The 12,918-nt window shown below is 44.2% G+C and overlaps 1 protein-coding gene across 5 annotated transcripts in view; it reads left to right on the plus strand.

Moving 5' to 3' along the window:
* LOC139978480 (uncharacterized) overlaps window positions 1-12,918 on the plus strand; it is a 137,538-nt gene that overhangs the window by 69,076 nt on the left and 55,544 nt on the right. Inside the window, exon 1 of one of the 5 annotated variants that reach the window (XM_071988746.1) lies at window positions 5,519-5,742. The exons of the other annotated variants lie outside the window; for them this stretch is intronic. The gene's annotated coding sequence lies outside the window, so the exon portion shown is untranslated. Of the gene's footprint in view, window positions 1-5,518; window positions 5,743-12,918 lie in introns of those variants that run through there. 5 annotated transcript variants of the gene reach the window in all.

Consider the following 12,918-nt stretch of genomic DNA (forward strand, 5'->3'; position numbering starts at 1 on the left):
AACTTTACTCTCTGTTAGCATACTCCCACCCTACTTCCTCCTTATAGTCGTTCCGTTTGATACGTTAGACTATTCGCCGTTAGTCTCTCCTTAACGTGAGTTTCTCAGACATGTCTCGAAGCCACCTTAAATGTGTGAACTGTTCCGAGACCTCTGTCTAGTCTGTTTTGTTTTCACACCAGACAGTGGCAGCACATCGACACCTGGCTAGCAGGCCGGGACAGTTTAGATCTATCACCGAACCCACAGTACCCCTGGAGGGAATCGGAGGAGAGACAGGAGATGAAGAGGAAGTGAGAGAGTTGGTGGGAGTTGAGATGGAGAGAGGCCAGGAGAGGGCCGGAGAAGAGAGAGAGAGAGAGATGGGGATTTTGCCACCCAAGGTGCCGGCGTAGTCCGGATGTACCACCAAGGGCTAGGGCAAGGGCAAGGCTCAAGGCCAACCAAAAGCCCATGAGAGAGAGAGAGAGATGGATATTTTGCCACCCAAGGTGCCGGCGCTGTCCGGATGTACCACCAAGGGCTAGGGCAAGGCTCAAGGCCAACCAAAAGCCCATGACAAAGACGGCCAGAGCGGACAGTCCGTCCGGGTCGCAGAGAGCGGCACCCGTTGTGGTGCGCGCAAAGAGAGGGGCTCCGGAGAGCCAGGGTCCGGCGAGACCTCAGAAGGAGCCCGGAACAGACGTTCCCCTCCGACCCAAGGAAGGCTAGGCTCAAGGCCAATAAAAAGCCCATTAGAAGTTCCGACCGGAACGGACAGAATGTCCGGGTCGAGGAGAGTGGTACCCGGCGTGGTACGCACACAGAGATAGGCTCCGGGAGCCCGAGTCCGGCGAGAGAGGCCGGAGGAGAGAGAGAGAGAGAGAGGAGAAAGAGATATTGCCCCCCAAGGTCCCGGCACCGTCCGGATTCTATGACCAAGGGGGAAGGCAAGGGCAAGGCTCAAGGCCAATAAATAGCCCATTTGAAATTCCGACCGGAATGGACAGAATGTCCGGGTCGAGAGGAGTGGTACCCGGCTAGGTACGCACACAGAGATGGGCTCTGGGGGCCCGGGTCCGACGAGACCACGGGTCCAGCGAGACCTCACAGGGAGTGCGGAACCGAGGTTCCACTCCGGATCCCAGGAGTCGGTCCCGGAGCCGGGAACCGATGAGATCAACAACTGCTGGGCCCCCAGATCGGGGTAGTAAGGGCAAACGCCCAATCCGAAAGGAAAGCCGGCTGGAGCGAGGTTCCCACGGCAAACGGAGATATACTTATCCCCAGCCTCAAAGTTAATCCCGCCTCCAAGAGGGGGAAGAGTCTCTTTCATCAGGGGAGTGTTGCCCCACGGAACTAGCAGCTTGAGCTGCGACGACAGGTTCGAATCAATTGCGGAAAGACACTGCAATCGCTACACCATTTATCATTACACAGCCCGAATGTGTGTTTAATGAGTACCAGCAGAAACCAGGACATGACATAGATTTCCTGGGCATTCATGGGTCATATTCTCCTCGCTAATTATTTTTCTCTCTCGTTATAATTCATCGCCATATGTCTAGGTTTGAAACCTTGCTTATGTTTTGTTGTTTAAAAAGCTTGTGGAACCCCCTCCAGAGCATGTTAAAAGGCGCAAACTGAAGCGATTCTAGTACAGTCTCGTTACTTAGTACCTTGGCAACCTGCCAAGAAGAGAACGTTCTCGAAGCTTGGCAAAGTGCCAGGAAAACAAGCCTTCTAAGAGTCTTGGCAAACTGCCAAGATAATATACCCGCTGTATATTTGTTATGAGAGGAGGGGGGCCAAGCAGTCACCTGGATTGACACGTGTAAGCTCAACGTTTGCTGCAACGAGCTGTCGACTACGTGAGCGATCCCATGGAATAAACCTCTCTCTCTATATTTTGGGTGAATTTCCAAGACAAACGCGTTAGTAGTAAGTTGGAAAAGGGGTAGGATAAAACCCCAACAGAGGTACAAGCGCTAACGCGCTCCGAGCATACAGTATGCGCTTCGTGAATAATGTTCGATGTTCCGACATTTTAAGCACAGTTGCATTTCGTAGCACCTGATAGCCTAGTCGTGGCTATGCACTAGGTGGTTTCAATAGGAAGTTGGATACTTCTACTGTACTACACTACGAAATTGATACGTCTCGACATGGAGAGATTTGAGGAGTAACGGGTACGTTATCATAACATTTATTACGTGTTTATTACGTTAAATGTGGTGTGGTAAAAACGTCGACATAACGTTTCTATGAGATATTAATGTTATATTAATGTTATATTAATGTCTTAACGTAAATCGTTTTGAAATATGAGTCTGAAAACGTTTTCGGTGACATACCTCTTACACCACTAATAACGTTACCATAACAAAACACTAGGCCTACATGCTTAGTAACGCTTTAGTGTTTGCTGAGTAACTCCCCGGGCTCCGTTAAGCAGCCAGGGATTTATGAGGTGGATTTTCTACAAACCCACCCTCTCACCATCTTCACAGCCCCTGTTGGGAGTTTGTTTCTGATGAGTAGGTCTATCGCTCAGTTAGCTCAGGGTTAAAGCCTTTCAGTCATAAGGTCCCCGGTTCAGGCCACCCCAAGAGTAATGTATGTTGTCCAGCTACAGAGTTGTCGACTTTTCATAATCATGGACGTTAATTTTGTATATAAGAGACTGACTTCAGTCAGCTTGCAGCTTGGTTAAGCCAGTGAGGCTTCTTCTCAAGTTCCTACTTGCAGGATGATCCTAAATACGTTCTTAAATACATACATTTAATTGTAGGAGTCACATAAACAGTAGCATTGTAGCTTTGTTTAAGATTCTGATGAAGCAAACTATCCATTCAGTACTCAGTCTCATTTTTTGTAGCAGGGTAGCATTGTTTAAGATTCTGTACTCACTCAGCAGAGTGAGATTCTGTACCTTCAGTACTCATTTTTGGAGAGTACTGTGGTCAAGTGGTGAAGGCAGTGGGCTGGTGATCTAAGGCTTGCAGGTTTGAGTCCTGGCCGGATCATTCAGTTGTTTCCTTGGGCAAGGCACTTTTTCGTCAGTGCAGCTTCCCATCCAGGAGATACTTGTCTCTTTGCTTGACAGGTTTTCGTTGACCGGGGTAATATTGTTAGGCGCCTCAGGCATCATTATCTTTCAATAGGTCTTCGCCTTTTCTTTCCCCAATATTATGATTAATATTTTTTAGCATGGAAAGAACCTCCATTAAACCTCCCTACAGGGTACAGCTTAGCATCATCAGGACATTCCTTTTCTTCAGAGTTTTCTGATTGCAACGGGTTGATAACTGAAAGAGTCTTCAACGGTACTGTGGTACTGAATCAGTACTGCGAGTGCGGCTGTCCTGCAAGCGCTAACAAGGTCACCAAGCAGGCCGCTGTCCTTGACTTCTTTAGCAGCAGATACACAGGGTTGGGCTCTCTGGAGCCCTCTGGCGCCCAGGTACGAGCTTTTGACTACCATCCTCTCAGACAACACGACGGTGGTAACATACTATAGCTACGTCAACAGACATGGTGGCACCAGGTCAGAGAAATATTGCCGTCTGGCAAGGGAGACCCACACCACAGCTACAGAATCTGGCATGGCCCTACAAGTCTCTCAGATAGCCAGAAAGGAGAATGTGATGGCCGATGCTCTGCCCAGGGGACAGCTCCACCCTGACGAGTGGACCCTTTCGCAACGAACATGAAGTAGGTTTTTCCACATGTTCAGCAGACCTCTGATAGACCTGATTGCGACACAGGGCAACAATGGGCTGCTCATCTTTGTTCAGGCGGCCCACCCGCAGGCCTTCCACATAACGCCAGGTCCCTGTCGCGAAACGGACCGGAAGCTTACATCTTCCCCCTCTTGGCATGGTCAGCCATCATAGTGGCCCCGCTGACCCGGTTCGGGCAAAAGTTATCCAGCTCCTAGCGGACGAGCCAGCGATTCTGCCGGACAAACCACAGTCGGTTGTCCCATAGACGGGGCGCTGGCTCACCCAGACAGCACGGGCCTACAATTAGGTGCCTGGAAATTGTCTCCTTAGACAGAAAGGACTTTGGCCGCCAGAGTGAGAACAACCTTGGTACTTACGTTCTCTGCCTACGGAGATTCGGAGTATGCCGAACGAGACAGACTCTGCCTACCATGGCCTTTCTAACCTTGATCGCTGACTCCTTACCCATACTGTTCCAAGAAGGGAGGCAGGGTGTAGACGATCAAAGACTTTCGTTCGGCTGTTGCCGCCTTCCATCAGGGGCTTCCCCTACGGCTCCAAGCCAGGCAGCAACGGCTCGCCTTGGCTAAGGTGCCTTCAGTCCTACGGTTTGTGGGGTGCTGATAGTTCTCGACCCCTCCTTCGCTAGAACCAGGTTTGGGCTCTCCTACCGGGAGACATCATCATCCCAGAGATCAAGACCTTCTCTTTGATCCCCGAGGACAGACTACAGTATGGTTTCCCATTAGGGCACTGAAGTGGTACCTCAACAGAACACAAGATTTCTTGGGTACTTCGACATCTCTGTTCTTCCTCCTTCGAGTGCCCCACTCAGCAGCCTGGGAGGATACCTTGTCCCGCTGTTTGGTGGAAGCCGTCCGCCCTCTGGCTACAGGTCCAGGCAGATCCATGGCTCACAACAGCAGGGGTTTCACTGCTTCTACAGCCCTGTTCGCAGGTTTTCCAATAGTGGACATCTGCAAGACGACGGCGTGGAAGACTCCAATCGCTTCGTCGCCTGCTACTTATCGGACATATCACGGGCCGATTTGGCTTTGGTCGCTCGATGATACGAGCTCCGGGGGTCCCACCCCTCGGGCCTCCCACCATCGGACAGTGCCACTCGGTGCATAGGTTGTGGGGAGACAGGTAAGTGGGGAACGAAGTAAATATTATAAAACTTACTGGTTTATATATTTACGAGTGACCCACTTACCTGTCTCCATTTCCCGCCACCCTCCCCCGAGGGAGGTGGGACGCAGCCGGACGGGGGAGCGGTCGTTCGACCTGACTCATGACTCCTCGCGTTTCGTCGATAGACATCGCCACCCCCTGGGTCGCCTGCGGCTACTTGTCTATCGGTGGGTGTTGTTTCCTTAGTTCGGTTTACCAGGTTACTCTTTACCATCTAAGGTAGTATGGGCCTCGTCCCCTTGTTCAATTAGGCCTCTGTAAGTGTAGGGGGAGGCACGCCTACGGGGTGACGGAGGGCGGACCCCCACCCTGACTGTTCAGGGTGGGCTCCACCCTCCGCCTGGAGGCGTCAGCAGTCTTTGTTAGCGTTAGATTTTTCCTTCTCGGCGAGCTCGGCGGGTGGCAGGGTTTACCTGCCACCCTCCCCGAGGTCGCGTCAGGGGCCACTTTGTGGGAAAGTGGTCTCAAAATGAAGGAAGGCCATTTGGGCCAGTGAGGGTGTACAGTGTTAAAAGATTACCAGGGCATTCTAGACACGGTAGAATGCGGTGCATAGGTTGTGGGGAGACAGGTAAGTGGGTCACTCGTAAATATATAAACCAGTAAGTTTTATAATGTGTAATGAACTGTGCAATATATACTGTTGTTATTCAATGATAGACACTTCACTCTGGATGGATACTATTTGCACGGAGAGCCGGGGTGCTAAGTACGTGAATAGAGAGGCAAGGAGATAAAACCTCTCTCATTGTGGAGACTGAAATTGATTGCGGCTGCCGGGGTTTATTCTAGTGGGGACACAACATGTTGGTTTAGTCAGCTTTTGTTGGTTATCAAGAGAAAGGTTAGTTGTCATGGTGTGTTGTGTCGTTCGTGGTTTGTACTATTTGTGAGGATTCAATTGATGGAATCTTTGAGTTGATGGGATAGAGACATCTAAGGTACTATATCACATGTATAGCTCACTGTAAGCCGTCAGTGTTGCGGGGTAATGAACCTCTGACAACGTGGTCTATGATAGGCTGCATTGCATTAGCTGTAACTCTCTGCAGTGGCTGCTGCATTAATTATGTTTGTCTGGAGGAGTAGGATCTCGTTTCATGTGATTAAACCTATAGCCCTGTGTGCAGGAAATGCTGTACAGTTTAATTGATCTTACATGTTGATCGTGCATATTATGTGATGCTTGAGTTGTGTTAAGTGCGTCTGTATTATTTACGTTTAAGATCACAAATTCTCGTTACAAGTGAGAGACTGACAGTATGTGTTTCTGTCAGTAATTGGAGGATAAAGTTTTTATATTTGAGAATTGTGTACCTATTCTTAAAAAATAGTAGGGTCTTAAGAAATGAATTATCTGTTTTTGATTGTTGCACTGATAAGCTGATAGTCTTATAAATATCTCCATATGTTCGCAGAGCTCTGGGTGTGTTCAAGTGTGCGGGTAGGGATGTCCTTGTTCTAACCTCCATTATTAATTCCTCGTCTCTCATCCCCCCACCCCCATCCCCCCACCCCCATCCACCCATCCCCATTCCCATCATTTAAACACATCATAACCTCTTCTTTAATTTGTTAAGCCATGAATTCGGTACTAGTTGTGTGATAAAATCTGTGATTAGCATGAATACACTGTGGTGATAAAACACACAATTATTTACACACGTGCCATATCAGACTTAATTAGAAAATGTTGCATTAACGAGGAAATCAACCTTGATCTGTTGCTTGTTAAAGACAATTTTATGAGATGTAACTGTCCATATGGAAGGGGAAAACCCATGCTGGCATATATAGGTTGTTTTTTGTGTTGTGTTCAGTGTTAACACACAATGGAAAGTTAGGCAAACTGTACACTCAAATTACTATATCTTTCCAATATATATGGCTGTAACAAGTAGTATAACAAAAATAGGGGATGTTAAAAAATGTAGGGGACTGTGGTCGGGTCAGGGGAAGTGATGGAATGGAATGGGAAGATCTAAATAATATTGATTATATAACTCGTATTCATAATACTGAGAGTTATTGTGAATATTTTCACAAGAATAACGCTTTCGTAATTACACATAACATGATCGTTGTAGTTGGAGATGTACAGGAGAAGAAGGATGAGAAAAGGGGAGGATGGACAGTAAGGGAGAAGGGATGGATGAGGTAAGAGGAGGCAGGAGAGATTGGGGAAAGGGAGAGTAGGGGGGATGGGTGGGGGAAGAGGAGGCAGGAGAGATTGGGGAAAGGGAGAGTATGAGGGGGGAGGGATGGATGAGTTAAGAGGAGGCAGGAGAGATTGGGGAAGGGGAGAGTAGGGGGAAGGGATGGATGAGGTAAGAGGAGGCAGGAGAGATTGTGGAAAGGGAGAGTATGGGGGTGGGGAAGGGATGGATGAGGGGAGGGCAGGAAGGAGAGCATGGGGAAAGTGAATAGGAAGATGAGGAGAGGGGAGCATCGGACTTTATGGGAAAAGGAGAGTATGGGGGAGGGGAAGATGAGGGGAGTGGTGGGAAGGGAGGAATAATATGTGGTAATCAAGGAAGAAGGGAGATAATAAAAAAGAAGAGGATGAGGGGAGAAAGGAGTGAATGGGTGGATTTAGAGATATTACATTATGTTCTTGATGTCTAGAGCTTTCTAATTATGAAATTGGACAGAACTTTTAGTATTAAAGTTCTAGTAGTTGATTTTTGAGAGGATTTTTAATCTTAATTGGTCAATGGTCACATATCTGTTCTTCCCTTATATACAGCTGAACTTAACTTGCACGTTATACTCTCCAACATTTCAAATCAAAAATAGCTAAATCACTTGTTTGCATTTCGTGGGATGGACGGACTGACGGATGGATAATTACATATATGATTTCTACTGCACCATGAGCTGTCGGTGGAAATTATCGGGATGGAAGTGTTATTATTTAACCAAGATTCTTTTGATAGGAAAAAAGTGCTTAGTGTCACAAGTTCCTAAGAGTGCAATGCATGGAAAAATTTTTTCCATGTCTTCCATTTTTATCAAAATTCGTGCTTGGTCATACTCTAAACAAACAATTGACAAAAAGCCTCATCAGCTGAATGAGTAACCGAAGCACGCCTTAGACCTTTAATTTTCTTTCCCTTTTTTGTTTGTCATCTGTCTTTGGTACGGGCAGGATAATTTGGAATGATAATCATGTAGTGAGTGACTCAAGATTATTCATGACACAAACCTCACCACTTTACTCGATTTTGCCCGTTTCTTACTTCTACCTTGTTCTGACTTTGGACTGTACACCTGCCATCGATTTGCATCTTCTCCGTGGAGAGTGATGTTTACAGTCCATTTGATGACTTTTAAGTTCCGTGCTTCTCTATACAGCAGCTGTCTTTAGTATTTGACTGACACGTCTAAGAGAGCGTCTCCTTAAAAACGAAAACAAATTCAGAAAAACTAAAAGGAAAACTCGCTTTGGAAATAATAATCTCTGTTGATAGTGTAGATGATTCAGTTCAGATTACTACTGGTCGGAAAAGTAGTCTGCAAATCACACTAAATCACTTTTTTTTCGTGTTGATTTTGATAAAACTCTTAAATGCCATTTCATAGTTACACTGGATAATAAACAGTCATTGTCATTTGTTAGACTAATTATCAAGTTTCTTTTTGAGTAAAGAACTAAATCAGTGGAAAGTTTGTCTGATTGGTGTGCTGTTTACACATGTATTATTACGGGGGGGGGGGAAGGGTCCCTGGGGATGGGAGGGGATCTTAAAGACTGAATTAGGGAAGAAATTCAGTCATGGGTCTCTTTAAATTAGTTAGATGATTTGCAATCTTATGTTGGGTAATACTCTGCAATATGGGTTTGTTAAATTTAGTGGATAAAACTGAAAAATCTGAGCACTGTTAAAGTTTAAAACCAGCCTTCAATTCCTCTCTAAAGAATATACCTGCTGTTTTTACCTGTCCGTGTGTCATTATTAACTTTGTTGAATATGATATTTAAGAAACACTTTCCTCTGTTTGTACTCTTGTTTGTATTACAACATTCTGTTATTGGTATGGGGTAGCAGCTTACATTTCATTGTCAATAACAGAGGCAGCAGCAGCAGCAAGCAACGAGACCGACCTACATAGATCAGTGCCCTGCCAGCCAGCACTTGATCTGATCAGGCAATCAGGGAAAACCACATATATGGACAAATAGTTGTAGTTGGGGTCAAAAGGGGAGCATTCCTCTTTTCGCTTGCTGAACAAGAGCTGGGAGGGATTAGATGCTTTTGTGGGATTGACAAAAGCACTTTGAATTAATATAAGTCAAAGTTTACTTTGTCTGAAGTTGAGATCTTGTTTGGGGACCACATTTAGAAACAGATTTTAATGTATTTGTTCTGTAACTCTGTACTGTGAGTATATATAGCTACTTTGATGAATTCTGTATGGTACGGTATCATTCTACTTTTCCGATGATCAGTGACTTTGTAAAGAAGAGATTTAGAGCAAATATTTTGGCAGAGCAGTACATGTACATATCTATTATCACAGTGTGTGACTTGAGGTATATATTTATTTTATGGGGAGTTTGTTTTGTGAGGGAGGAGGGGGGAGCAGGAGGAGGACGGTGGGGGGACGAAAACAGGATGTAGGGCCAGAGGGAGATGATTGGAATGGCGAGGGGAGAATGGAGTGTAGGGATGATGAAGGGTTGGTGAAAGAGATTGGGATGGAAGATTAAGGCAGGCATGCACAACTTCACTAACAGAAGGAGCAACTTTATCCGTTTGGTCCCAAAGTTTCTTCAAAGTCCTCTGACTAGAATCTTTTTCCTTCATCCTCCTCATTGACAGACTTGTTACAAAATGTGCAATATTTTCAAGACCTCATTATATGTGTCTGTAGGTCTATCTGTTTAATAGGTATTGTTTGTTTACATTGAAGTTAGGAATCTATTGATTGAATAGTTGTTTCTGTCATTCCTTCAACAAGCTTGACATCAGTCACTGTTAGATATAGATCTGTTACTGAAAGCACCGAGGGCCATAGCCACTGTTGACGTGTAAAAAGCACAGCTTACACACATTTCAGATATTGTCCCTCACTTGAAAGCCCATGCAAGTGTTGCTTCCTGATGTTGCTTGAGGTCTTGCCATTGTGGATTTCTAAGAAGGCTTAAGAGCCTTCGTCCTTGGAGTTTCTCTGAGCAGATAGAATCATCTATTGGATCATCATTAGACAGAGGACACCTGAACTGAGGAACAAAGCCTGTCCTCAATCCTCTGGTCCTTAGATGTATTTTAATTCACAAACAAGCTACAAAAGAAGGATCAATTTGTTCAGCCTAGCACAAGATTGGGTGGACATAGAGGGGGGAGAGCGTAGAGAAGAGGGTATCCTTCATAGAGAGAAACCTTTTGAATGAATAATAATGGATTTACAGACTGGATGTATCGATTCATAAAAGAACATCTGCCCAATTGGCCCTGAACAAAGCAAAAGTGGTACTGGCCCAGTGGTGTATAGTCTATTTGTTACACAATCACCAATGTATAGAGAACACATACAGAGATAGCAGTGTTTGGTATTTGCATAAATCATGTTAGTGTAAGGTACAGCCTCGCAAGTCTGAAGGATTTTGCGAGCACAACAAAAAGAACAATCCATTATTGACCCCAGCAGACATTCGGCCCAAATGGTTAGGCAGTTTATATGCATCACAAACAGAGGGAAGGAAAATAGGATCTAAGAAAATATGTGTACATGTGGATGTTTGGAAGTGATGGATTGATTCAGGGATATTTAAGTAGGTTTAAGGTTGCTGTCGCTATATATAGTTTAGAGATGTTCAAGTTGGGTTTGCAGCTGCTTTTGATGATATTGCTTTGCATAAATCACTTTATTTAACATGTGCTAACAAGTTTTTTACCCTTTCTAACTAGTTTCCATAGAATTCTCCTTGCTATACTTGCTCTTCCTTTCTCACCGGACGTTGATATATTTTAGAGCATTTAAGAGGTAAATCGTTTGCAGGGCATGGCCCAGAACCTGTTGGGTCGGGATGAGAGGTGTTTCCGCGGGATACTCCTCCCCCCTCCCCTCCCTCCCCCTTTCCTCTAACAGTGCTTGGTGTGTGCTACTGCTATCCATCCAATTGTCGATAACCACCTCATCTTTTCCCTAGGTAACCCTTAGCCACTATACACGAACCGTAGCAGCAACCTGCATTATAATTTGTTTATTCTTTTGCCCGCTCTTAATGTTCATGTCACATGACTATATACCGCTATAGTAAGTGCACGTGTGAATTATACTGTGATATTATATGTTCTAAAAATAAATAATTCAGGAAGGAGGCAAGCTATACCTGGTAATGAATCAGAGCCAACTGTATCTATCTCATGCATGTGACAGATCGAGCATTATAAGTGTAAGTAGTACTGTAGTTTCATAGTACAGTGTAGCCGCAGTATAGTCTAGCTAGGGGAGAGGTAGAAGTGCCGTACAACCAGATTTAATAATCTAACGCTACTGCTACGAGCAGCTAATAATAGGTCACTCGTATCAAAGCCCTGGAGACTATATATGTACAGTAGGTCATCCTCATCAGTCCTATCCATGGGCAGTGCCAATAGTTGAAAGGTTTTGGCACAGTGTGTGCTACTGTATACCAAGGAAGTTTGTTTTGATGTGGAGTATGTACTGCCTTATACAGTATGTAGATAATTATATTTTAATTTAAATTGAAGTACTTAACTTTTTGTGTCATTTTTTTTACGAAATGTTAATTCTTAGAAACTGGAACAGAGATACGAACCTAGTACACAAAGTTTTTACAAAAGTGTATTTAATATTTCAACCCTGTCTGGGTCTTCTTCAACATACCCGATGCATTGTAGAAAAATGTATTGATAGACAGACAGACAGACAGATAGAAAGAGAGACAAATTGACAGAGCTAGATTGATTTTGTCAAAGAGTAACAAACCCTCACAGAGTATTCAAATAATTTTGTAATCTGTGATACTTGGGACCCACATTGCCTAAGATTTAGCACCATGTTAACATGGTAACTTAATAAACATTTAAACTTAATTAGATTGGATTCTCAGTATTTGATAATAGCCCAGATACTTTTTGGTTAATATGATTATGATTATTATGATGCACATTACAAAAAACAAACTTTGCAACATTTACTCAATTATAATTATTATTTCAACTGAAATTTGTGATGGGGTTCTGGTTCCTATGGTACATCAGTTTCTCATTCCCGACCCCAGTCAAATGAATTTTCAGCAAATCAGGTCATTCCATGCAAATATTATTTGTCCATGGTATATATTTTGTCAACTTGTTCAAAACTTTTCAGCTGGGAGCATTTTGTCAGACCCTAATTTCTCAGCATGAAGAAATACTCCCTAACACTTCTCAAGGGTTCCTGATGAGAAACTGTTCATTTAATAATATAGTTTTTTTTTTTCTCTCTAAATACATGCATAAGATCAAATCTTAGTCACATTTCCCCCGAAAGCTTTTGACTTTGTTTTCATCGAGTCTTATGGTAGACTTACTGGAGACTTTTGGAAGGGTGGCAACACGCATGGCCTTGTCTTGTTTTGAATGCGCCATAGGCAAATCTCCATAAAGCTGATCAGTTTGAGTTAGTCACCACCCGCTCCCCGGCTTCTGTGAACTTTTACCTAGAATTCAAAACAAGGGTTTTATATAGATAGGAAATCTCTTTCACAAAATTTTGTATGTCTTACAAATTAACGTGTCAACTTTTATATGTTTGTGGTCATGAAAAGTCATGTTTGTTGCTGTTGAGCTTCTTTCCTTTCCGAGTGTCACAGCTGGGGGTCATTCTGTTTTCTTGAAAAGTGCGCCATGTTTAAAATTTGATCATTTTCTGCCAATTACGAAAGCTTCTGCCAGCCGCAGCTTATCACCATCGAGGAGAAATATCATGTAAAAGCTGAGCTGAAATTTTGTACCTTGGGTATAAAACATTATTATCAGATGCTTGGATTGTGAAAAATCTAATTAAG

This window comes from Apostichopus japonicus, chromosome 13 (assembly GCF_037975245.1).
Source record: "Apostichopus japonicus isolate 1M-3 chromosome 13, ASM3797524v1, whole genome shotgun sequence".
In the NCBI taxonomy this organism is placed as follows: domain Eukaryota; kingdom Metazoa; phylum Echinodermata; class Holothuroidea; order Aspidochirotida; family Stichopodidae; genus Apostichopus; species Apostichopus japonicus.